Raw genomic sequence first — 26,577 nt, forward strand, 5'->3', positions numbered from 1 at the left:
TGACGTTGTATTTCTATCCGATAGTCTGTCAAATTCTGGACAACAATCGAACCGCCCTTGTCCGATTGTCTGATGACAATATCATCGTAGGTAGCTAGATTTTTAAGCGCTTTATGTTCTTCCAATGTCATGTTCCACTTGGTGATGGGCTTGTGAATCATATTGGTCTGTGGTACTGGGGGAGAAAGCTGTTACAGCTTGAAACCCGCTGGATCCACAAGCTGGGCACAATGGCCCCCAGAGGCCTTAACGAGCAATTGGGTCTCCATTGGTTTTTGTGAATGTCAAGATCAGTAGAGTCGCCGTTTCATATGTTGACTCTCATATAAAACTTAGGCTTGTGAAAACTGGTATTATGGTGTTTAGTATTAATATTTTGTCATGTGATAATAGTAGTATAGCATTACTACAAGGCTAAGCCAATCAATATTAGCCCTAATAGTGGCCCTTAAATGTTATCCAATTAATCACGGTAATTTATGAAAAGCGACATACCCTGGACACTGAGATAATAATTATATGTAAATTTTGCAGTTATGAATTCTTAGAACTTTGTAAAGATCCATGCTTACAACAGTGATCATCTTTTGCCTATGCATGAGGTTCTTAAGTAATGCCCCTTCTTGTCTTTATTTATTAGCTCTTATTTACACTGTCCCTCGACCTTAAATAATTTTCACACCATTACCATTTGATTAAGTTTTCTCCGCTGTTACTTGTTTTTTAATTTGTTGTTTTTCACATATATTTGATGTTTTGTTACAGTGTGGTTCCACTTCTGTTGCAGGCAGTGACAGCGGCTCACATTCACATGCATTTAAAAGCACATATTTTCACTTTTTTTTCCATAGTTTCAACAAAACTTTAATACTTTTCTCTATGAACACACGCGTTGCTCCGGCAACGACGTCAACGACAGTGACGTCACCAACACTGCGCCATTGGCGTGCACGTGTGACCGCGGTCCCTGCCTTCAGCACTGGTGCTGCACCATAAATAGAGGTAAGCTCACCTTGTTTATTTGTGTAAGCTGTTTTTTGATAAAAGCCCTGAAGGGCTGAAACGTCACTTGTCTTTGGCTACGAGTCGTTTGTTCATTGGAATAAGTCCTGAGTGCCGCTGCTATCGTCTACATATATATATATATATATATATATATATATATATATATATATATATATATATATATATATATATAGTATATATCTCAAAAACGTAGAAATGCTTGATTTCTATTTTTTTACTGTTTTATAATCAATGTAAGTTATTACTGATGATGCGTTACGGTTGTACACTTGTGTTTGTTAACTTTAAAATAATAGAAGCACTTTGTCCTTTTTACAACAAAATCATTACACATAAAAGTTGGAACTTCTTTATGGTATTAAAAACTACAACTTCAACATATTTGAATTGTTGTAATTATTCAAGTAAATACTGTTTATGACCATTGTGTAAAGGCCCATACACACTATAAGATTATCTTTCCAATCTGGCTGGATGGAATGGAAATCTGGACATTTTTGGGAACAAATTACAATCAACAAAAGCTGGAAAATGGACAAAGGCTGTCATCTGCATACATTTTTATTCCAACCAGCCAGATTGGAAATATAAATTTATAGTGTGTATGGGCCTTTACAGTTTAAGATTTGCTATTTTATGCAAAAGGGAAAATGTAGTAGCGGTTTTTCGAAATACAGATGAAAACATATACAGTACCTCATTGATGTTGAACTACTAATTATTACAAATTTTCCATAATGGAGAATTTAGAGTTGTTGCAATCCAATCTGATTTGTCCTTTCAATATGTAAGCATGTTTTAAGTCTAAATGATTACTGTTCAATTTGTACACAAGTTCACTTAAGCTGCAAAACATGTAGAGTATGGTATAGGAAACTTTTATCAATATTTATTTGTACCGTAGGTTTCTCACAAATGAATGAGATATTTGATGCAGTCTCCATTTGCACTTGAAAAACAGCCCACATTGGTTTTTATGGGGGCTTCTTTTTTGCATTTCTGTACAAATATCTTCAGAAGTGCATTTTTTTGCGGCCCCCAAAGTGTTGCTGTAAATATTTCTGGCACTGTTGCTGATTATGACAATGTTTGTTACTTGACTGTTTATAAATAAAGAAAACATTAGTTAAACTTGCTAATATAGTAGAGAGGATAGAGAGCGCCAAAGATTTCCACCACCTTAAGTATAGTGTTCGAGTCAAGTATATAAATGATCAGAACATTTTTTGAAAGATTAACATATTTTATTAAAATGTTTATGATAAAAAACGTGTGGTGTCTCAGTTCTTTTGAAGACGGATATAACCCAACGCGTTTCGTCTTTATAAAGACTTCATCAGGGGTTTTAAAATAGACACAATGGAAGAATACAAGGGGATGCCTCAAATATTTTCAAAATGTATGATGGAACTCAATAAAATAGAGGTCGCAATCTTCCAGATGTTGTCTAGGGTGGACACGGTGGTATAGATGGGACTGAGTCCACATAGATTGGAGTTGCTATAAAGTCACCAATATGGTGGCTTTTTTCTATAGTGATTCTTCCAGGTGTAATCTAGGGTAGACAAGCTGGTGTAGATAAAACTACTTCCACAAAGACAGACGCTGCTGTAAACACACTTGTATAATGGCTTTGTGCAACAGTGGTTCTGTGTAAAAGTATCAGAAGGGGCATCAGCAACGTCCAATGTCTTGACATTGTACAGGTCTGCGCATGTGCATGGGCGAATATGCGCATGTGCAGCACCCTATGTGAATGTCTTTGTATGGGCAGGGGAGGGATGGGGGCGGACAGGGGCTGCTGCAGGGGGACACCCAGCATTTTCTGTTCGTCCCCATGAAAAGGCTAGGCATTCCCCTGGGAACACAGGCGGGTCGGCCATCTCTGTTGGAAATAAAAGTCAGTCTAGACTGACTTTTATTTGCAAACGAGAAAAAATCATTGGATGGTTGGTGACCATCCAATGATTTTTCGCCTGTGCGTCCACATGCATACACATCTCCTCACATGCCAACCAGCATAAAAACCTGGGTGTATCCTTTTCCACCAGCCTAAAAACCTGGGTTTTTGCACACTCAACCAGGGACTTGGGTCAGTGCAAAAGACTACAAGGAAAAAATCCCAAGTCTATTGATCTGAGTTTTTTCCCGGCACACAAGCAGGGTTTTTAGCTGTTAAATCATGATTAACGAGAATTGAAAATGGCTCTAACCCAGGGTTTTTTCCCCCTGGCAGGGGAGGGTGTCCGTCTCCCACTGCCCACCCACCTGCCAATGCCCACTACCCAGCCTGCCTGCTGATGCCTGCCTTTGCCTGCTGCTTGCCCACCTGTATGGCAACCTGGCCACCTGCTGATGCCAACTGCCATCCCGCCTTCCTACCAGTTCCTGGCCATCTATGTCTGCTACTGTCTGCCCACTGACCACCCATCTGCCTACCGGTGCCCGTCAACCTACAGATGGAGCCCCTCTCTTCTTCTGGCCAGACCAACCACGCTGGCGAGAGCCGGCAGAAAGGGACTCCATCAGACTGGGATGTGCATGCGTCTCACGCGCACAAGCGTCCCAGTCTCTTGGAAGCTGAGAAACAGGACAATGCCCATCTCTACTTCAGAGAGATGGGCAGGGTTAAGGGGGGTCGAGGCGGTGATGGGGACCATCGATGGTGGCAGGGGTGGTGGCGGTGCCCTCTTACCTGCATACTGGTGCTCACATATGGCCAGCATGGATGCATCACTTAGCAAGATTTAGTGCTAATTGCTAGCAGGAGTCACACATGGCAATGGTGCCCTGCGATGCCCAGCGGTGGAGGCTGCTCACCTGCTTGGAGCCCTGGAAGCAGATCTTGCAGGTTAGTTAGTCATGGTGTACTGGATTTCAATTGGACCAGCTTAATACACCCAACAGGAGGTGAACTGGAGTGTGGGACTGATTTGTCGGGTTTGGGGTGTCACTGCTCTCCATGCTGTCCTAGACCCTCCTGCTGTCCCGGGGAGAGGATGCACAATGCCCACTGTGGTTTTGCCTATTCCTGCTGCCTGCCCACGTGCCATTGTCTCCCTGATTTACTGGGTTTTTCCTCAGTGGAGTCAGTATCTACCTGAGAAAAACCCTGGAATAAAGAGCAGTGGAAACGGGGAAGGCAGAGTGGAGACCTGCCAAAATCCCTGGTTAAAAATCCTGGGTTCAACCTGCGATTTTGGTGGAAAAGCAGTATAACAGTCTTTATCTTTTCAGACTATAGATTTGCTTGCTGATCTTTTTTGCTTCTCTCTGGTTTATGTGTCATTTTCTCTTTATGTTGTCTTTATATTTGAGTGCTTCTCATTATACTCCATCCCCACTACTCTGGTTTCTCCTGCTCACTTTTTAGATGTGACTAGCTCATCTGCTTTATTAGTTCCCTTATCTGGAGGATAGAAGGGGACCCAACTGCAAGTAGTGGTCGAAAGTGTATTTTGGTGCACCATGACTGTTCATCATAGCCATATTAGAGAAAGATTCCCAACTACCACCTGATAGACTTTATCAGAAGTTTCCAGTGTACACTTCAGAGTCCTGCTATCAGCTCAGTATCACAAAGCAGGCATGGGCAGTGTTCTCACATTGGGTACTTTGAGTTTTTACTGGTTTAAATAAGTGATGGTACAGTATTTGGTCCCGTCAGGGAGTTTTTCATGAAGCCCATGCCTTTTCAAGGGACTGGCTGATAGGCCTCCCACCACCTACCATCTTTGGAGGTTCTCTCATTGGATCAGGGGGATGGAGCTTAGTCACTAGGAAGAACAGGGACATTACTTCTGAAGTAGACATGCTGCAGATGGATCCTTATCAGGTTTGTCTATCTGCTGTAATGGATTCTAGTAAGTTAGTTGCACATCCCCCTATACTTGCTTATCCTGTTCACTTTGCAGTTAGAGGTCAGAAACATTCTCTCCTCTAATTCTACCCCAGGATATGTCCCTATAATAAATAGGGTAGTTATCAACACACCTGCAAATGCTGCTGTGAGTTGTATGCAAACTGCTAGCTCAGCTGCTTTTGTGGATCAATGACTACCCTTTTAGACTAGATCTTCTTTTGCGGATGTCATCAATAGTAAGTGTCCTCAATTCTTTGTTTACATCCTAAATCCTAGTACTTGGTACTGTCACCAACTGACTCTCTTGGACACAATGCATCCCCAGTCTATCGATAATCACCTGTCCTGAAACTTCACAGCCATGTGGTCCGGTCTGGAGTGTCGAAAATTAAATTAAAATTGCATTTAAAAGATGTCCAGCATCCAAGTGGGCAAAGAGCTATGTGAAGGGACGCAGTACACTTATAAATTTTCCATGTCAGCAGATTTTGACATAGACACAATAAAGTGAAACATTTGTGTCAACCCTTTCCTATGTAGACAATTTCAATGTCGACATTTTGCTTGTGTTGACTTTTTGTCAATGTCACCCTAGACCTTGTTAACCTTTTTTCATGTGAAGACCCATTACCTGTTGACCAATAGTGGTCAACCTTTTTACTGTCACCCTAATAATCCACACAACCCTTTGCATTGCAACAAATTTGTTCAGGTGCACAGTACTGTTTTTTTCTTGTATTGATAAATCAGAATCAGTCCTGCAGTTCATCCTTCCTTGACACTATGTCGTTTATTGTAATACTGTAGTTTTCAATATATAGCAAAATATTATATGAAAATTATTGTCTTTATGTCAATTTAGATGACATCATCACACCCATCGGCGTTAAGAAGGTTTAGTCTTGATGACAGTCTACAACATTTTCCTACCAAATTATCTGCAACAATGTTTGAATGTATTTCAGCAGTTTTTACTATAATAGAAGCACACACAAACACTAATGGTCACTACTAAAGATAACCAATATCTGATAAATGATGAATGGACTCATACATCAGATCACCTGCAATACCATCAGGACGCTATGTGACCCATGAGATTATGCAAGCGAGTCACTGCAGAACCAAGAAAGAGGCCAGGAAATCTCTGTCTTCCAACAGAGATCTGGGCTCTTCGCTCCCCCAAAATAGAGGCAACACTCCTCTGTTTCGTAAATTGGCAGCCATCCCCACCCACTGCCCACCTCCAAAGGGTAGCAGCTTTTCAATCACTGACAGTCTGCAGCCATTCTGCTTCCATCACATGTACAGTAGGAGTTCTGCAAATGAGCAATGTACCAAACATTACTACTTTGTGAATTGGCATAACTATAAATTTTCAGTCCTCCTGCCAAAGGAATTTCAGCCCCCCATGCAGTTATTTTAATTATTTTTACTGAAATGTGGGTTACGTGCTTGTAGCCAGTGGTTTCATGGTTATTTACAGGGGTTTCTCATTCATTGCCAAAGGTTTATTGCTTGTTAACAGTGGATTACATGCTCATTGCCAGGGCCAAAATACAGAATACAGTATATTCCAGAGCAATATATTATATATAGTATATATATATATATATATATATCAATGAATAAAATAGCATCACTCCCCGGCTTTATGGTGAAAAAGTGCTTTACTGTATAGCGTCAACAGTAAAGCACTTTTTCACCATTTAGCACCTGGAGTGACACTATTTTATTCATTGATATCTATGCATCGGAGTCACTCTCCGGGACAAGCGGGCACCCAGGCCAGGGTAATACAGTGGAGCAGGAGCCAGTGAGAAGTGCCAGACTCCTCAAGGAATATATATATATATATATATGGCAATGTAATGTCCGGCACTCCCCGCTTCCTGGAGCTCCTGTGCCCGGGTGCCTTCCCCTGTGATGAACTCACCACCAATACTGTATAGCAATAATGGGCGTCACTCCGGGGCTCGCGTGAAAAAACTCAGTGGAAGTTTATTATTCCTTACGGTCTACGCCGTTTCGGGATAAACCCTTCATCAGGACCAAAGTATGGAACAAGTGCAAACAACAATGTGATACAAACAAATCAACTTACATATAGGGGACCCGCCGTGTAGCGTCCTCCTCCGTCTGGGACTCCCGCTGACGACTTCCGGGTACTACCGGAAGTGACCTGGCCGTCCTGGCAGCGGAGGAGGCCACACTGTGGGAAAAGTGAACAGTGCCAACAGTTTAAAATTCATGATAAAGTGCTTTGTGCTTACAGTAATATTCATAATCGTTATACAGTGCTGATACATACATGTTGAAAACACAAAACCACATACGATACATGTAATACAGTTTAAAACGCTGCACTTTCCCTGAACCTCTTTTTATCCACCACAAGATGTCACTGTGGCACAACATTTTCCTGTCTCATGTGTATATATAGGTATAGCTGCTGGTTACATACATAATGTTTCAGCTATCCTTTCAGCTTTAATGAGTGCGCTGAGTTACAGGGAGTCCTAGCATCCTTAATGTTTGCAAAACTCCCCTCCAATTTCATAGCAGGGAGCTTTATTGCTCCTAACTGGAATCTGTCCATCAGGATATTACATTGAATGTTCTACACAAAATACATACTTTTTATAAGAAACTACCCAGATTCATTGTTTCGTTGAGACCCCCCGGTTTGAGGGTCCCCAAGGTGTGGATCCACCTACTCTCAATTTGTAAGAGGTGTTTACCCCTATCTCCCCCTCTTGCAGACTCTGGCGCTTGATCTATTAGTTGAAATCTTAAGCTGGCCACCCCATGCTTGGCCTCCAAAAAATGTCTGGCCACAGTCTGTTCGCTGTGGCCCTTTTCAATTGCCATACTGATGGCAGTCCTGTGATTTGCCATCCGTTCTTTGATGGTACCAATCGTTTTGCCAACGTAATTTAACCCACACGGGCACGTCAAAAGGTAGATAACAAATTTGGACGTGCATAGTAAAACTGGCTTGATGTTAAAGCTTTTACCCGTGTGGGGATGGCGAAACGTGCACCCGGAACTCATATAGCTACAGGTGACACAACCGGTACACCTGTAACAGCCCCCTTTGCGTGACAGAAAATGTTTCACTTCTGTTTTTAGTTTTGAGATGTCGGTTTTAACGACTCTATCCCCTATGCTCCTCCCCCTGATGAACCCTGTTTGCAGTCTGGTATTTTTTAGACTGGGTATGTGGGGGTCAGTGGCTACTAAAGGCCACAATGATTTGGCCTGTTTGACTAATCCTGGGCTCTCATCGGAGTAGTGTTTGACCCAGGTGAATGTCCCATCACTCTGATTGCTTTTTTTGGGGTTACTTTTTAGTAATTCAGCTCTTGCGATGTTATTGGCTTTTTTCTGTGCTTTTTTTAACAGTTGATAGGGGTACCCCCTTTCCAAAAACCTGTTGAACATGCTTTCCAATTGGGCATTTCTGATGTTATCATCACTATTGACCCTACAGACTCTTATAAATTGTGAGTAGGGCAAACTCGCTGTAGTGGCCTTTGGGTGAAAGCTCTGGAATTGCAACATCATGTTGCGATCGGTCGGCTTAGTGAAAAGGCGGGTACTGAGTTTGTTCCCTTCTTTGATTATACGGACATCTAGGAAGTCTAGCTGGGTGGGACTTATTGAATATGTCAGTTTGACTGGACTATCTGACTGGTTGTGTTGTTCAAGCATTTTAACCAGGGTCTCTTGAGGACCAGTCCAGAAAAGAATCAGGTCATCTATATATCTATAGTAAAACCTGGCAAACTGCATAAACAACGGATTCTGTAAGAAGATCTTATTTTCTACATGGTACATGTATGCATTCGCATACACTGGAGCGGATGGAGAACCCATGGCACACCCTGATAATTGATTGTAATATTTCTTATCATGCATGAACATGTTATGTGTCAGGGTGAACTTCAAAAGTTGTAATATGAAGCTGACATCTGGACCTATGTAATTGGGATTGTGGGCCATGAGTTCTCCTACCGCTTGCAGCCTCTGCTGGTGGGGGATGCAGGTGTAAAGGCTGGTTACATCAATACCCACCAACAATGTATTGGTGGGGATTTCACCCAGCTCCTGCAGTTTAATTAACAATGAGTTGGTGTCCTTGAGATATGTGCTGGTGTTCTGCACACAGTTTTGTAGGAACGCATCCACATATCTCGCCACCGGTTCGCACAGCGACCCCCTGGCCGAGATGATAGGTCTGCCAGGAGGCCTCTGTGCGTTCTTGTGTAGCTTCGGTATGATGTAAAATACCGGGGTTATCGGGTGCAGGCGTAACAGACTCTTTTTCACATCAGGTGACGCTAGGTTTTCTCGAATGGCATTGTCCAGAATGGCTTCTAATTCTTGCCGATGAAACGGTGTTGGATCCATGGAGAGTCTTTCGTATGTCAAGCCATCGGACAGGAGGCGGTCGCATTCCTCTTTGTAATAGGACAAGTTCATCACCACTACCGCCCCCCTTTGTCCGCAGAGCGGATAACAATGTCCGTTCTGTCCCCCAAACTCTTCAAAGCCAGGTGCTCCTCTTTTGTAAGATTGTTGGATTTGGTGCTAGGCACCGTATTGCTGCTGTTCTCCAATACTCTGGCGAATGTTTTAAGGGACGGGTTGTTGGACAGGGGGTCAAATGTACTAGTTGGTTTTAATTGTTGTAATATCTTGCCTTCTAGGGAAGGAATCTCATGTGGGGTTGCATTCTTATTTTTGTCAAAATGTTCTTTTAGGCAGAGTTTTCTCTGGAGGCGGTAATTATCGACTTTCCATTTAAAGTCGTCGTGTGTGACTGTGGGCACGAAATTTAAGCCCTTGCTTAAAACAGATAGCTCTGCTGGAGTCAATACCGCACTCGACAGATTAAACACAACGTCTATCGACCCCTTCTTGGCTGTCGCCTTCCTCTCCCTCTCACCTTGGCCACCTCGTCTCGATCGCTTCTGATTGTATCGGCATCCCTGGCCCTGGTGCCTACGGCTAAAGGGATCTGTGTTCGCTGTCGTCCCTGCCGTGGCTGCTGGGGTTGTTCCCCCTCACTGGCCGAGGTGCTTGTATCACGTGAGCTGAAAGCAGGTTGATTTCTCCAGCTCCTCCGAGGTGCCCTGGTGTTGCGTTGTGGGACTGCTCCCCCTTGTAGCCATCGATACACCCGATGATTGGTGTAGTCATCACGAACCTTCACCAGTTTATCCTTCTTGAACTTAATCAAGTCCTGGCGATAGGCGTTTACCTGCTCTGCTAGCTTAGACAGCAATTCTTCGGATGACTCTGCTTTTAAAAATGCATCATGCTCACTTTCAAACTTTGTTAGGGACTCCCTCACTGCTCCCAGCTCCCGGTTGGACTCTTCAATTACCAGGAGCATGAGGTCCATGGAGCATTTGTTCAGGATGCTTATCCATTTTGAACAAAACGGTGCACTGTACCTCCCTATTGTGGGGGTGTTGTGCACCCTGAACCCCCTTGGTATTTGTCTGGAGCGGTGATATTCAGACAAGGTGATGCAGTGCATTAAAAAGTCAATCTCCCTTTATTTGAGCTTCAAAAGCTCCTTGTATGCATCATCTTCTGTAGGTTTGATGGTCATATCGAAGGGATAATCAGCATACAGAATGTTACTAGCATCGCTGTCCGAATAACTAAAGGCTTTGGTGTTATCACACAGCAGTAACTGGGACATTTGCTCCACCGCTGCTGCATCCATCTTAACCCTTTAGTGCGCGAGCTGCTGTTGCTGTGCGTGCAGAGATAGATCTGTTATGCCCTCCTCGTGGTCCTTGCTGTTATTGCTGGACAGATAAGTCAGTAATACTGCTGTAGCACGGACGTTGAAAAGCAGGCTGTGCAGATTACTAGCTGCTAGGATGGTGCGCAGCTAGGGTTGCGGGTCAGAAACCACTTATTTGTAATCCAATATGCAGGTGCCTTGACCTTCCTCCGTGGACTATACCAGTGCACAGAAGACAATATATGGCAATGTAATGTCCGGCACTCCCCGCTTCCTTGAGCTCCTGTGCCCGGGTGCCTTCCCCTGTGATGAACTCACCACCAATACAGTATAGCAATAATGGGCGTCACTCCGGGGCTCGCGTGAAAAAACTCAGACCTCATGCTCCTGGTAATTGAAGAGTCCAACCGGGAGCTGGGAGCAGTGAGGGAGTCCCTAACAAAGTTTGAAAGTGAGCATGATGCATTTTTAAAAGCAGAGTCATCGAAAGAATTGCTGCCTAAGCTAGCAGAGCAGGTAAACGCCTATCGCCAGGACTTGATTAAGTTCAAGAAGGATAAACTGGTGAAGGTTCGTGATGACTACACCAATCATCGGGTGTATCGATGGCTACAAGGGGGAGCAGTCCCACAACGCAACACCAGGGCACCTCGGAGGAGCTGGAGAAATCAACCTGCTTTCAGCTCACGTGATACAAGCACCTCGGCCAGTGAGGGGGAACAACCCCAGCAGCCACGGCAGGGACGACAGCGAACACAGATCCCTTTAGCCGTAGGCACCAGGGCCAGGGATGCCGATACAATCAGAAGCGATCGAGACGAGGTGGCCAAGGTGAGAGGGAGAGGAAGGCGACAGCCAAGAAGGGGTCGATAGACGTTGTGTTTAATCTGTCGAGTGCGGTATTGACTCCAGCAGAGCTATCTGTTTTAAACAAGGGCTTAAATTTCGTGCCCACAGTCACACACGACGACTTTAAATGGAAAGTCGATAATTACTGCCTCCAGAGAAAACCCTGCCTAAAAGAACATTTTGACAAAAATAAGAATGCAACCCCACATGAGATTCCTTCCCTAGAAGACAAGATATTACAACAATTAAAACCAACTAGTACATTTGACCCCCTGTCCAACAACCCGTCCCTTAAAACATTCACCAGAGTATTGGAGAACAGCAGCAATACGGTGCCTAGCACCAAATCCAACAATCTTACAAAAGAGGAGCACCTGGCTTTGAAGAGTTTGGGGGACAGAACGGACATTGTTATCCGCTCTGCGGACAAAGGGGGGCGGTAGTGGTGATGAACTTGTCCTATTACAAAGAGGAATGCGACCGCCTCCTGTCCGATGGCTTGACATACGAAAGACTCTCCATGGATCCAACACCGTTTCATTGGCAAGAATTAGAAGCCATTCTGGACAATGCCATTCGAGAAAACCTAGCGTCACCTGATGTGAAAAAGAGTCTGTTACGCCTGCACCCGATAACCCCGGTATTTTACATCATACCGAAGCTACACAAGAACGCACAGAGGCCTCCTGGCAGACCTATCATCTCGGCCAGGGGGTCGCTGGGCGAACCGGTGGCGAGATATGTGGATGCGTTCCTACAAAACTGTGTGCAGAACACCAGCACATATCTCAAGGACACCACCTCATTGTTAATTAAACTGCAGGAGCTGGGTGAAATCCCCACCAATACATTGTTGGTGGGTATTGATGTAACCAGCCTTTACACCTGCATCCCCCACCAGCAGGGGCTGCAAGCGGTAGGAGAACTCATGGCCCACAATCCCAATTACATAGGTCCAGATGTCAGCTTCATATTACAACTTTTGAAGTTCACCCTGACACATAACATGTTCATGCATGATAAGAAATATTACAATCAATTATCAGGGTGTGCCATGGGTTCTCCATCCGCTCCAGTGTATGCGAATGCATACATGTACCATGTAGAAAATAAGATCTTCTTACAGAATCCGTTGTTTATGCAGTTTGCCAGGTTTTACTATAGATATATAGATGACCTGATTCTTTTCTGGACTGGTCCTCAAGAGACCCTGGTTAAAATGCTTGAACAACACAACCAGTCAGATAGTCCAGTCAAACTGACATATTCAATAAGTCCCACCCAGCTAGACTTCCTAGATGTCCGTATAATCAAAGAAGGGAACAAACTCAGTACCCGCCTTTTCACTAAGCCGACCGATCGCAACATGATGTTGCAATTCCAGAGCTTTCACCCAAAGGCCACTTCAGCGAGTTTGCCCTACTCGCAATTTATAAGAGTCTGTAGGGTCAATAGTGATGATAACATCAGAAATGCCCAATTGGAAAGCATGTTCAACAGGTTTTTGGAAAGGGGGTACCCCTATCAACTGTTAAAAGAAGCACAGAAAAAAGCCATTAACATCGCAAGAGTTGAACTTCTAAAAAGTAACCCCAAAAAAAGCAATCAGAGTGATGGGACATTCACCTGGGTCAAACACTACTCCGATAAGAGCCCAGGATTAGTCAAACAGGCCAAATCATTGTGGCCTTTAGTAGCCACTGACCCCCACATACCCAGTCTAAAAAATACCAGACTGCAAACAGGGTTCATCAGGGGGAGGAGCAGAGGGGATAGAGTCGTTAAAACCGACATCTCAAAACTAAAAACAGAAGTGAAACATTTTCTGTCACGCAAAGGGGGCTGTTACAGGTGTACCGGTTGTGTCACCTGTAGCTATATGAGTTCCGGGTGCACGTTTCGCCATCCCCACACGGGTAAAAGCTTTAACATCAAGCCAGTTTTACTATGCACGTCCAAATTTGTTATCTACCTTTTGACGTGCCCGTGTGGGTTAAATTACGTTGGCAAAACGATTGGTACCATCAAAGAACGGATGGCAAATCACAGGACTGCCATCCGTATGGCAATTGAAAAGGGCCACAGCGAACAGACTGTGGCCAGACATTTTTTGGAGGCCAAGCATGGGGTGGCCAGCTTAAGATTTCAACTAATAGATCAAGCGCCAGAGTCTGCAAGAGGGGGAGATAGGGGTAAACACCTCTTACAAATTGAGAGTAGGTGGATCCACACCTTGGGGACCCTCAAACCGGGGGGTCTCAACGAAACAATGAATCTGGGTAGTTTCTTATAAAAAGTATGTATTTTGTGTAGAACATTCAATGTAATATCCTGATGGACAGATTCCAGTTAGGAGCAATAAAGCTCCCTGCTATGAAATTGGAGGGGAGTTTTGCAAACATTAAGGATGCTAGGACTCCCTGTAACTCAGCGCACTCATTAAAGCTGAAAGGATAGCTGAAACATTATGTATGTAACCAGCAGCTATACCTATATATACACATGAGACAGGAAAATGTTGTGCCACAGTGACATCTTGTGGCGGATAAAAAGAGGTTCAGGGAAAGTGCAGCGTTTTAAACTGTATTACATGTATCGTATGTGGTTTTGTGTTTTCAACACGTATATATCAGCACTGTATAACGATTTTGAATATTACTGTAAGCACAAAGCACTTTATCATGAAATTTAAACTGTTGGCACTGTTCACTTTTCCCACAGTGTGGCCTCCTCCGCTGCCAGGACGGCCAGGTCACTTCCGGGAGTACCCGGAAGTCGTCAGCGGGAGTCTCAGACGGAGGAGGACGCTACACGGCGGGTCCCCTATATGTAAGTTGATTTGTTTGTATCACATTGTTGTTTGCACTTGTTCCATACTTTGGTCCTGATGAAGGGTTTATCCCGAAACGGCGTAGACCGTAAGGAATAATAAACTTCCACTGAGTTTTTTCACGCGAGCCCCGGAGTGACGCCCATTATTACTATACTATATATATATATATATATATATATATATATATATATCGCTACCCAGAATCTGAAACTTCCATGTAGAATATACTCTAGCCTTCTATGCACCTGTCAGCAATTCCATTTGGATGGCCAGACCCATTGGAATCTGCAGAGACCATCTGCCTCCACATTGCCGGCTACCCCAAGACACCGCTTGGGCTGCAGTGCCATTGTTACGCCATTGACTTTGCGGCATGAGATTCACATGGACAGATAGGAGTCTTGATAAAAGGTTAAGAAGAGATTAAATAAGCTGCTGTAAATATAAGCACTTACAAGGTAACTCACCACTACAGAGTTGGTTTGGTTGCTCCAGCAATACAGGAACATTGGTACTGAAAGTCTTACTAATGAAAGAGAGAGATATTGGGGTATCACTAATACAAGGGGATCTAACTAATACACGAAGGATGAGGCTTCACTAATACAGGAAGAGAAAGTAAAGATCTAATTAATCTGGGGGAAGAGACTGAGGTCTAATTAATACAGGGAGAGAAGTACTGGGGAGTCTCACTAATGCTTGTGGAGATGCGACTGGCAACTATAGCATTCATTTAATCTTCTCGGATCATAATACCCTTTCTAATGTCAGATACATGGAATCAGTGACCATCAGATTTAACATTGTAAATGATCCAGGCAATGCCAGACACAACAGCTAGTATATAATATTTCCCTTCCTTTCTTATTGAGAAATGACTATTTCAATTACAATGTCTCAAGTAAAGGCATTCATCTAATCTACAGTGACTGTATCACTTAATAATGGAATAGTGCATCAAAGTGCCACTTAGGTCTAAAATTGTTATGTACGACTGTCAAAATGAGGAGAAAGAGAAAAAAAAAGTTGATGTCTCTTTAGTACTTAAACATGAATTGTCAGTCACGTTTTGAAATCACAATGGTATTGCCAGCTTCCCCAGTGAGCAGCAAGATGTTGAAACCTTGACAGCTACATTTTTTTCAACTACAAGCAATTCTATAATGAAAATAAATAACACAAATCTTTGTTTCCTTGATACAGATATTTCTAGCCGATGGGATTTACTGCTCTGTTTTGAATTGTCAAGAAAAATATCCTGTAAGGAGAGTAAATGTTTTGTTTACAGATAGTCAGAAACACATGCTCTTCTGTGAATACGATGTATGGAAGACACAAAAATATTATTAACAACTGAGCCATAAGTATTGAGCCATAACTACATAAATCTTTCCCTAGAGGCAAACACAAATCTCCTCATATAGGGAATATGTAACTTGTTCTGTGGTCACCATGGTCTCTGCCTGCCACTGCCACTTACTATTCAAACTCAACTATAGAAGCTGTTTATGGTTTTTAAATTATTCAGTTAATTCGATACTTCCTCATCTTTGCGGCCACTGCCAACGCTACGGAATTTATTTAGCACCATTGTCCCCTGACGCTTCACTCGCCACTCTTCGGGCTCGGTGGCTCGCTCCACTCACCACAACTTTATTAAAGGTAATAGATGGTGGTGTGGACACAGGAGGGTGGTGTGGACACAGAAGGGTGGGGTACGTTCTCACCGAAAATCCTTATGTTGCGCTTAATTAGCAGCTAACGTAACTGGTGTAGAAGTGACCGCAAAGATGAGGAAGTACCATTAATTCTTCTGCAAGATTTATTAATTATCACTGCTATTGTTTTTTTTTTGTACTGCCCATTATTTTTAATTATGCTTATTTTAATCCTTGTTATGCATGCTTTATGTAGTAATTATGTCACACCCGCCCACCTGTCTTATTCAGACCTGATTGCTGCTTTGCGAAATTGCAGTGGCCTGCAGTCAGATAGTTGCAGCCTAGACAAAGGGAAACCCACCCTGTACAAGTCTGTGCATGACTTTCAAAAATATCACTAATTGCCAGCCAGCTGCAAATCCATACGCAACTCACTCACTATCAAATTATTTTAAGCCTGTGCAAGTGTGCGTATCTCTGACTCTTCCACAACTCTGTGACAGAGACAGGCTGATCAAGGCTGATCAAGGCCAACGCTGATGTGACACGCCTTCCCTGAAAATGCTTGGGCATGCCTGCGTTTTTTCAAACACTCCCAGAGAAAGGCTGGTTACCACCCTCAAACACCAGCTTCCTGTTTTGCCTTGTGTATGCGTACTGCGATCTGTATGTGTAGTCATTTGATAACTGATCTACTTGCAAATTTGCACAGTGATCAGGTCTGATTAACCCCCTTTATGTTCAGTGATAGGTAATAGGGTGGCTCAATACTTAATATATATATATATATATATATATATATAGGGGGGGTAGATACGCGGCACTCACGCGGACTTCCAAATAACCACACAACACAGAGGATGTGTTGTGTGGTTATTTGGAAGTCCGCGTGAGTGCCGCGTATCTACCCCCCTGTTCTACCTACCCACGTGCCTGCACCCCGGCTGAAGATTGTTATATTACTGCAGAGTGCCGGTCCCCTGGTCTATATATATATATATATATATATATATACTGTATATATATATATATATATATATATGCAGCGCCCCCCCCTGGGTTCTACTTCAATGAATACCAAACAATAACACCATGTGAGAGAGGTGGTGTGAAAAGTTTGACACTACCTCTGTGCTTTAAGTAATAAAAATAACAGAAATTAGTTTTCCTTGAGATGATTATTGTCACCCGTCACCAGTACCAGTAGCACAGGATTATTTTGAAAGCACAGCAAATCCATGTCTCCAGACTAATCAGTAAAAAAGATTTAAGCATTAATAGAGTTGTACTAACTGCTAAACTAATGAAGGGTTAGCTCACCACCTTTTAAATTCATTTCTAACTGCTACAATAATGTACTGTCAGCTCACCAGAATTTAAACAGTTTTTCTTTACAAACTCCTTACTTATATATATATATCAGTGCTTGAAATTGACAAATAGGGTGACATTCTATGGGATGAGATTTGTGTTTTTTGGCGAATATTAGTAAAAAAAATGGCGACATCGCATTTTTCCTTGACATCGCATATTTAATAGGATGCGCTAAGGGACGGATATCGCATATTATGTGCGATAACTCATGCGGACCAAAAGTGTGTGAAAAATTCGCATTTTTATCGCATCCAGATGTTTTCGTACAGAAAAGTATACAAATCGCTTATTTAATGGGATGCGTTTTCGCAAATCGGACTTTTAAGGTGTCTAATAATCGCACTTTTTTCAGACCAGGTTCTGTTGGGCGATTTGGCTCAGATTTCACTTTGGTCAAGTGCACAAATGGTTAATTTCAGCACAGGTGCCCTCAATTTCACTCAGAAACACCCCTACATATACCCCAACATCATTAAGAACACCTGTGAGGGTTTGAGACATGGAGATTTTGCAGAGTGGTTTGGAGTTGCTCATTTGTGATGTGGCCCATTTGGAGGAGCTGCGCAGGAGGAAGGAAGCTGCACACCAGATCCAGGTAGCCCCCCGACTACTGCGTACCCCACGTATGTATCATGCTCGGCTGTACCTGGACTCACTCTCGGATCAACAGGTTGTGGGGATGTTTAGGCTGAACCGCAATAACCTGTTGGACTTATATGAGCAGGTGAGAGATGATTTGGACCCTTTCGGGGGAGGCAACTATGCAGTGACTGGGCTGCAAAAATTAACGTGTACCCTCTACTATTTGGCCACTGGCTCCACTCAATCTGTGACCTCATGGTCCTTGGGGGTATCACAGCCCACTTTCTCTAAGCATTTTACTCAAGTGTTACTTGCTTTAAAGAAGTTGTGGCGGACATACATCAGATTCCCACGTTCTGAGTTGGAGCGGCAGGACCACAAGGTGGCTTTCTATTGACTCTCAGCATTTCCTCACGTGCTGGGAGCTATAGACTGCACACACATTGGGATTAGAGCACCGCACGTGCGGGGCCACGTCTATGTCAATCGGTGTAGGCGGCACTCCCTGAACGTGCAGGTTGTATGTGATGCTCATCTGAAAATCCTAAGTGTTGTCGCAGGCTTTCCTGGGAACTGCCATGACGCCTATATTCTGAGACACTCCGGCCTCTGGAACCGATTTACCCAACAACAAATGCCAGAGGGCTGGCTACTTGTTAAGTACATTTTTACATATCACCCTCTCTGTCCTTATTTGTACCTGCTCAAATGTGTTTGTTTCCTGTTTCACAAGCATATTGCTGTTGTCCCAGTGTCTCCTGTTTGCACAATGCACATACCTTACCATATAAGGCAATAACTTCCTATCTGTGTTTTAGGTGACTCAGGATATGGGTGTGTTTCCTGGTTCATGACACCTTTGCGCTCCCCAGAGGGCCCTGCACAGCACCGGTATAATAAAGCACATATTGCAACCCGCAATGTGGTGGAGCGTACATTTGGCGTATTGAAAAGTAGATTCCGGTGTTTGGACCGGTCATCGGGTACGCTGCCTTACCACCCTGCAAAAGTAGTGATGATCGTCCAGGCTTGCTGCATGTTACACAACATAGCCCTGTCCCAACCTGCCTATGTGGAGGAGGAACATGCAGTAGTCGTGCAGGAAGCCCAACCTACCACACCTCGGGTAGTGAGAGGTACGCAGAGGGGGAATCTGGTGTGTACACAAATCATCAGGCGTTACTTTTCTGGTAAGCACATGTGCCATGTGTTCCAACATGTACCTTTGCTGTAAGTGTACTCATAAACAAATTATTTAGCAATACCATCTGTTTCCACCCACATTTAGCCTAATACACAGAGCCCAATGGATGCAGCTGGTGCTGCTGACCTATCCCTTGCTGTAATCAACCTTGTAAGTACATTTGTAACATGTATGAATTAAGTTTGCTCTAAAACATGGCTCACCTGGTGTTGTGGAACTACACGTGCCAGCATGCCCTGACACACAATAACCATTACAGTCCAAACAATGAGTGCCAGAGCTAGCTGGAATATGTAGTTCCACAACCTTTGACGGGCTAGAAGTTACCCAACACTACTTTTCAGCAATCCTATTGTCATATACCATTACACTATGTCATATTTCACACAACAATTGCTTTAAAAATAATACACAGACAAAATGGTATGCGTTTAGACATTTTTACTGCAAAATAGTATGTCATAAACAACCTGCATTTTTGTCACTCAAACATTCAACCTGTCGGGGGATGTAACAAGATGTATTGCATATTCGATGCAAATTAAAAATGTATAAAAAACATGACCTATTTTCTCCCACCATCAGGCCACCCTAAACCACTTCTTGAAGCTGCACCCAGGCCACCCCGGGTCCTAATACTCCGACGGGGTGGGGAAGTGGGGGAGCCACTTACTGGGGTGCTAGATACACTACTCAGTGTAGATGCTGCTGCACCTATGACATTGCCTTCCATCTGCTGAAGTTGTGCCTGCATACCTATTAAGGCATTGGTCTGCGCTGTGCATGATTGGCTAAGTGCAGCTATACTTTGCGCAAGGCTGCCAATATGGCTATTCTGTTCCCTTACAGCAGAAGTAAGATCTGCAAAACTGGTGTCAATGCTATTCGCAATGCGCACATGAGTACCTACTCCAACCCGTACACTCCTTGAAATTTTTCTTAATTGGAGAAAAGTGTGACGCATGTACCCCTGGATGTTCCCTATTTGCAGGCTTTGGGAGGCCATAAATTCAATTTGTTTCTCCTTGAAATTTACCAAGGAGTTAGCTACTTGTGCAGCAGAAGCTGTTGTATGGGGTGTGTTTGTGGGTGGTGGTGGGTTGGGAGTCACCCCACTTGGGGGAAGATCACTCTATGATGACGCCTGTATTTCCTCCTCAGCCGCAAAGGTCTCCACGGGTTCGAGAATGATGTCCATTTCGTCCAACATCATCATAGAGGATTCTGTTGGTTGTGTTCCTAGTTGTACAGTACCTGTGGATACAAATGAAGAGGTAAGTACTGATGCATATATAGGCCAGTCTCTCTTCAGTACTGTTTTTGAAAGGCCTTGAGATGCTGAACGCACATACCTAGGGGTATTATGTACTTACACATGTACCCCGATACTGCATGTAACATTGACATTAATAATAAGTGAGATGGCTAGGTCAGATTACATTCATTTCCGTTGCAATGTAGCAGCAGGAGATGAATGTAGTGTGAGATATTGTTGATGTGACATGGGTGTGTGTACTGTATGTGTAATGGCCTGTTTTTTGTTCATTTACCTGCTTCCACAGATTCTGCTCCAACGGCCTTCTTTTCTTTGATGCGTGAGCACTTCGGGACGGACAATCTGTGAAAGGAAAGATGGGCAGCCATTATGTACCTTGCAATGGATAAGCATTTATGGCAAACATGCATTGAAATGACATTACTGGACAATACTTCCTTTGGTTAAGGACTACATTATTTAGTCCCCACATTATTTGACATATGTTTTTCACCTGAATTTTTAGTTAGATTATTATTAAACTATTGGACACATTACAACTGGTGGATAATCTGTGGTATGTAGGCATGGCAGCTAAACCACCAGTACACCAATGTTTCTTGGCCCACATACATGTTAAGCTGCTAGAAAGAATGTTAAAGTGTTGATCAATATCAGCAGTTGTGGAACTACAAGGCCCAGCATTATGACCAATTTGAAAGTAGGAGCAGGCAATTTTTTGTGCTTGACCTTGCTGGGCTATGTAGTTCCACAGCAGCACTTTACTTAGCATAACAATACAAGTGAACATTACAGTTTGAAAACATTGCCATGTATGTTTAAGATTGCATGTGGTCACACTTATCAGCTCTGGATGGCGTTGGCGGCCTATCGGTATCCGCGACGTGCATGCCAGGCAGGACCTCAGGGGGTATGATTCTTTTGAGCTTGACCTCATAGGACGTGTAGCAGACAGTGGTGGGGCTTCCACCGCCAGTCTTGGTGGCCTCCTCCAACTCCATGGCCATTTTACTTTTGAGCTGTCTCTTGATGTCGTTGAACCTCTTCTTGACATTTCTGACCAGGCGCTTGTGCTGACTTACAGCATTCACCGCCTGGGTGATGTCCTTCCACATTGCCCTTTTCCGCTGTGCAGTGCTCTTGTGGTGACTTTTCCCCAGTAACCGGTCAAACACGGGTATGATAGCCCGGACAAGCGCAGCATTTTCCTCGTAGGAGAATCTGACCTTTCGGCCACTTTTTGTGCTGCCAGCTTCTACCTCCTCCTCATTTTCTACTCCAGCCATGTACCCCTCCTCCTCCATGCCAGTGTCTTCCTCCTCCTCACCTCCATCTTCCTCCACCTCTGACATGTGGCCCTCCTGCAGCTGCTCTGGGGTATGGAATAGGTCCTGGGTATAGGATGGGGATGCCAGCGGATCCTCCACCTCCTCCTGCTGGGGCTAGTCTGCCAGGGCCTGGTCTGGGGCTGGCCTTGCTGTGGCCATGCTGCCTGCCACACTGCTGCCACTCCCTGTAATGGAGGACAACCTCAGCAGTCCTCTGCTGCCTCTCCCACTTGGCTGGCTGCTGACACTGCTCACTCTGCCACTGCTCACTCTGCCACTGCTCACTCTGCCACCAACACCTCTTCCTCTGCTCACACTGCCACTGCTCCTCTCCATGCTCCTTACTTCCTATCAAAGAGTGAAATGGCGCCAGTGCCCCTTTATATAGGGGGTGTGATGCATAATGGAGGGGACAGAGGTGGGCCAATAGGTTAGAGCAGTGGTTCCCAAACTGTGTGCCGTGGCTCCCTGGGGTGCCTCGGCACACTTGCTGGGGTGCCCCGGGTTGGTGGTCCCGGACCAACTCAAATTATTTATGGTCAATTATTTATGAACAAAACCAGTGCTGGTGGCTGCTAATCATAAAATGTGTGTACACTCAGAAGCAAATCCTGCCCTTTACCACATAACTGAACCGAACGATCACATAGAAACACAATCTAATTATTTTAATATATTTTTCTACATTTTTGGGGGGCCTAGGGGTGCCATAAAAAAAAATTCTGATACTCTAGGGTGCCGTGATTCAAAAAAGATTGGGAACCCCTGGGTTAGAGGGTTCTTAGTCATGCGGAGACAGTTTTGTAAATCGCACTCCGGTTGGTCCAAAACTCGCACATGACCGGCGGAAAAAATCGCACTTTTTTGTGTCATAAATTCGCACCACTTCGCTGCACATTGCACTACATCGCACTTTTCAGCTTCCAAATCGCATTCCATTAAATATGCGATTTATTACCAAAAAATGTGAATTAAAAAAGTGCGCATAGCGGCGATGTGGTGCGAGATAAAAAAATGTGCATTTATCTCATCCCATAGAATGTCACCCATAGTGCTTGTATCCTCTTTTACATGTTTTCTATATACTGTGGCAAGCCCTCCCATGCACAATAGGACTCCAGTTTCCAATAATTCAAGTGTTCCCTGAAAACTCTTTAAAAAATGGGGAAAGAATGTGTGGGGTATGCTACTATCACCCAGCAGGTACTGGGGTTGTCAGCCCTGAGAAAATAGCACAAAACCAAAAGGGGGTGTATCAGCACTGGCTCTGGTACACCCCCCCCCCCCCTTTTGGTTTTCCCTGAAAACTCACCTAGGCAAGCTTATCAGATTCCATAACCAACCGTAAAATCTTCATATACCTTTCCTTTCTAATCACATCCCCACTGTACATTCAACACATATCGGGTGAGATTTAATAGGATGAGAGATTCAGAAAGTGAGAGATTTGGTAAGAAATCTCCAGGTTTTTAAAGTGGCAATCATTTACACTGCAAAATCAAACTGGTTTTGCCGTGTAAATGATTGCCGCTTTAAAAAAACTGGAGATTTCTTACCAAATCTCTCACTTTCTGAAGTTGGAGTCTCATCCTATTAAATCTCACCCTTTCTCTCTCACTTTTTCCTTCACACTTTTCATCCTCCTGATGCCTGGCCCAAAATTCTGGGTCACCGTATATCGGCCACCAAGAACCTTTGCAATCTGGTGGACCTTATGCTATAAAGAATACCTATCCTTGTGTATCAATACCTATTTCCCTATAGAATGTAAGCTTGTGAGCAAGGCCATCCTACCTTTTGGTCTGTCTATCAATACCCAGTTTGTGGTATCAGTGTTTTCAATTGAAAAGTGCAACGGAATTTTCTGTGCTATATAAGAAACTGTTAAAATAAATAATAAATATTGTCCGTAATTTTTAAAATGCGGATGCGTTATATTATTTCTTTAGTATTGTTTAGCGTTTATTGCTCTGTGCAAGTAGTTGGGAGATTTAGCTCCTGCACTTAGTATTTCCATGTTACTGCATTTCTTAGGGGTTCGGGTTGACTCTCCTCTTGCATACAGTAAAATCATTTATATTTCTCTCCCTGATTTATTCCTTATATTTTACCTTGCTCTGTCATCCCTTCTCCGATTTACTCCACCCCCATGGAGGTATTATTGTTTTGACATGTTTGATTTGTTTTCACCGCTGCATTGTGTTGCCTATTGCAACTTATGTATTTGTTGCTCATCTATTCTCTCCTTACATCATTTTCGGAGGACTCATACTAGCAAAGCTGAGGTTCTCCCTCTTAAACCTAGTAGAGGGTCCTGTTTAAGTTTTTTTTGCCTGTGGTAAACATAGACATAAAATAGTATTGGCATTTTTACCCTGTGTTCCAGAGAATCTCCTCTAAATCCTCATACCTGGTCACTCTTCTACCACTATCATTGATATATATGCCCTTTGAACATTTCATCATGAATTTGGTTGGGCCCATACAAAAAAGTCAGCATGAGGCCACAAGTAAGTTTTGGTGGTGCTAGATTATAAGTATATATCCGTAGGCAATATCCTTATGAAATTGGAAATCTAGCATGATAGCTAGGGAGCTTGTGAATTTGTATAACGTTTGGAAATCCCACATTTTTACTGATCAGGGTATGCCTTTCATGTCCAAGCTAATGTGGGATATGTGTCAGTTGCTAAGGGTGATAACACTGAACACTTCTGTTCTGTTTAACATCCACAAATATATAGACTATTGGAAAGGTTTAATCAGACCCAGTGTGGCAGGAAAAGTAGGATTGGGACATCCTTATTCCTTATTTGTTGGTCACTGTCAGGGTGGTTCCCTAAGCCTTAATGAAGTTTAGCCCTTTTTAACTATCTTTTCCAACCATGGGTAATGATAATTCAGTGCCAGGGTTGTTGATCCCTGGTTTCCATAGAACATTTCTTGTCGACAGAGCACAAGTGTCAGGTGGAATGGATTGTACAATAGAATAAGGATTTGTTCTCTTCATTACCAGGACACATTGTTGAAAATGACACTGTTACGCTTCCCAGGGTAGTCCCAGTTTGGATTTTATCTGATGCCATAGACGAACAAACTGATTGAAAGTTTGATTGGCAGCACAAAGAGTTCCTGGCAGATTCCTCGTACACCCACAGCCAAGGAAAATACAGCTTTCTCTACCCATGAAGGCTTTTTCCAGTAGCAGGTCCTACTGCCCACAAGGAGTACTGTCCACTTTCCTAAGGCTGATGAACAAGGTACTGAAATCCTATGCTGCCATATACTGAGATATTGATATCCACACTTTTAATGGCTATCCCTGACAGAAGTACAGTAGGCTTAAGAAGCATCATGGGTAGATCTTTGCCTGTACCTCTCTAGTACTACAGTCACCTGATTTTGCCCACATATGTTTTTTTTCCAGACAGAAACTTCTGAAGTTGACTTAAGTGCAGTCCTTTTCCCAGGACTTTCTTGATGACCAATGCTGGAAAATCTGGTCGGTGGCTAGGCAGAAGTTCTCATTTAGTCAGTGATAGGTCCATTAGGGGGCTTTTGTGAGAAGCTGGGACCTTTGTCAGTGCCATTTATATACACTATATGCATCATGGATACTGGTCTGCTGTCATCCTGGCGAAAAAAAGTGCACATGGCCAAAGTTAGTGTTTGCTGAATATATTACAGGCAAGGGGTGCGTTTATGGGGCGGAGATGGGGCAGCAACATGATGGGACAGCAACAATGCATTTGCAGGACAGTGATGGACCATAGTGGGGATATGTGCTTGAATAGTTCTAAAGATTTTGAAAATGCATTGTGGGGAGGGATCCAACATGTGGGGCAGCCTTGCCCTGTACTAGGCAGCACCCTGCATTCTGCCAGGGAGAGTTGTAGTTTTGAAAGTATTCACCTGAATCAGGCCCATTGTAACAGGTCAGGGAAGCAGAACGCAGCCAGGAGGCAGGTAGTGCAGGGAAACCACTGGAGAGAAGTTTGTGGGCTCAGCATGGCCTCAGCTCTGGAGTAGGAGGACATTGGAAGTTGTCAGTGGGGTCAAATATGGGGGTCGGTAGTGTGGTTGACACTATAGACCGACAGGCAATAGGTCGACACATGAAAAGGGTTGACATGCATTAGGTCGATAAGGTCAAAAGGTTGACATGGTCAAAGATTGAAATGGAAAAGGTTGACATGTAAAAAGGTCGACATGGGTTTTTCACATTATTTGGTGTCTATGTCGACATGGACAACGCATTAAGTGTACCGCATCCCCTCGCATGACTTGCTGTGCTCATCATGCATCAGACACAGGGGCAGATGTATTAAGCCTTAACAAGAGATAAATGCAAGGGTTATAAAGAGAGATAAACATTCAGCCAATCACCTCCTAACTACCATGTTACAGGCTGTGGACCAGATGCACTAAGCTTCAAAAGTGATAAAATGGAGAGTGATAAACAACCAACCAATCAGCTCCTGCCTGACATTATTCAAACACAGTCTGTGACATGGCAGGTATGAGCTGATTTGCTGGCTGTGTATCACTCTCCATTTTATGACTTTTGAAGCTTAGTGCATCTGGCCTTTTGATTGAAAAAGTCAGTAAGGATGTGATTGGCTGGATGTTTATCTATCTGTATCACCCTTGCATTTATCTCTTGTTAAGGCTTCATACATATGCCCCAATGTGCCTTGCTGCACTCTAAACACTATTTTATTCTTCCTCTATGCCCACTGGAATGGTAAAGTATGAAAAAGTAATGTCGACATGTTTCCATGTCGACCTTTTTCATGTTGACTTTTTGACCATGTTGAC

The sequence above is a fragment of the Crinia signifera genome, chromosome 4 (assembly GCF_055691185.1).
Source record: "Crinia signifera chromosome 4, ASM5569118v1, whole genome shotgun sequence".
Taxonomy (NCBI): Eukaryota; Metazoa; Chordata; class Amphibia; order Anura; family Myobatrachidae; genus Crinia; species Crinia signifera.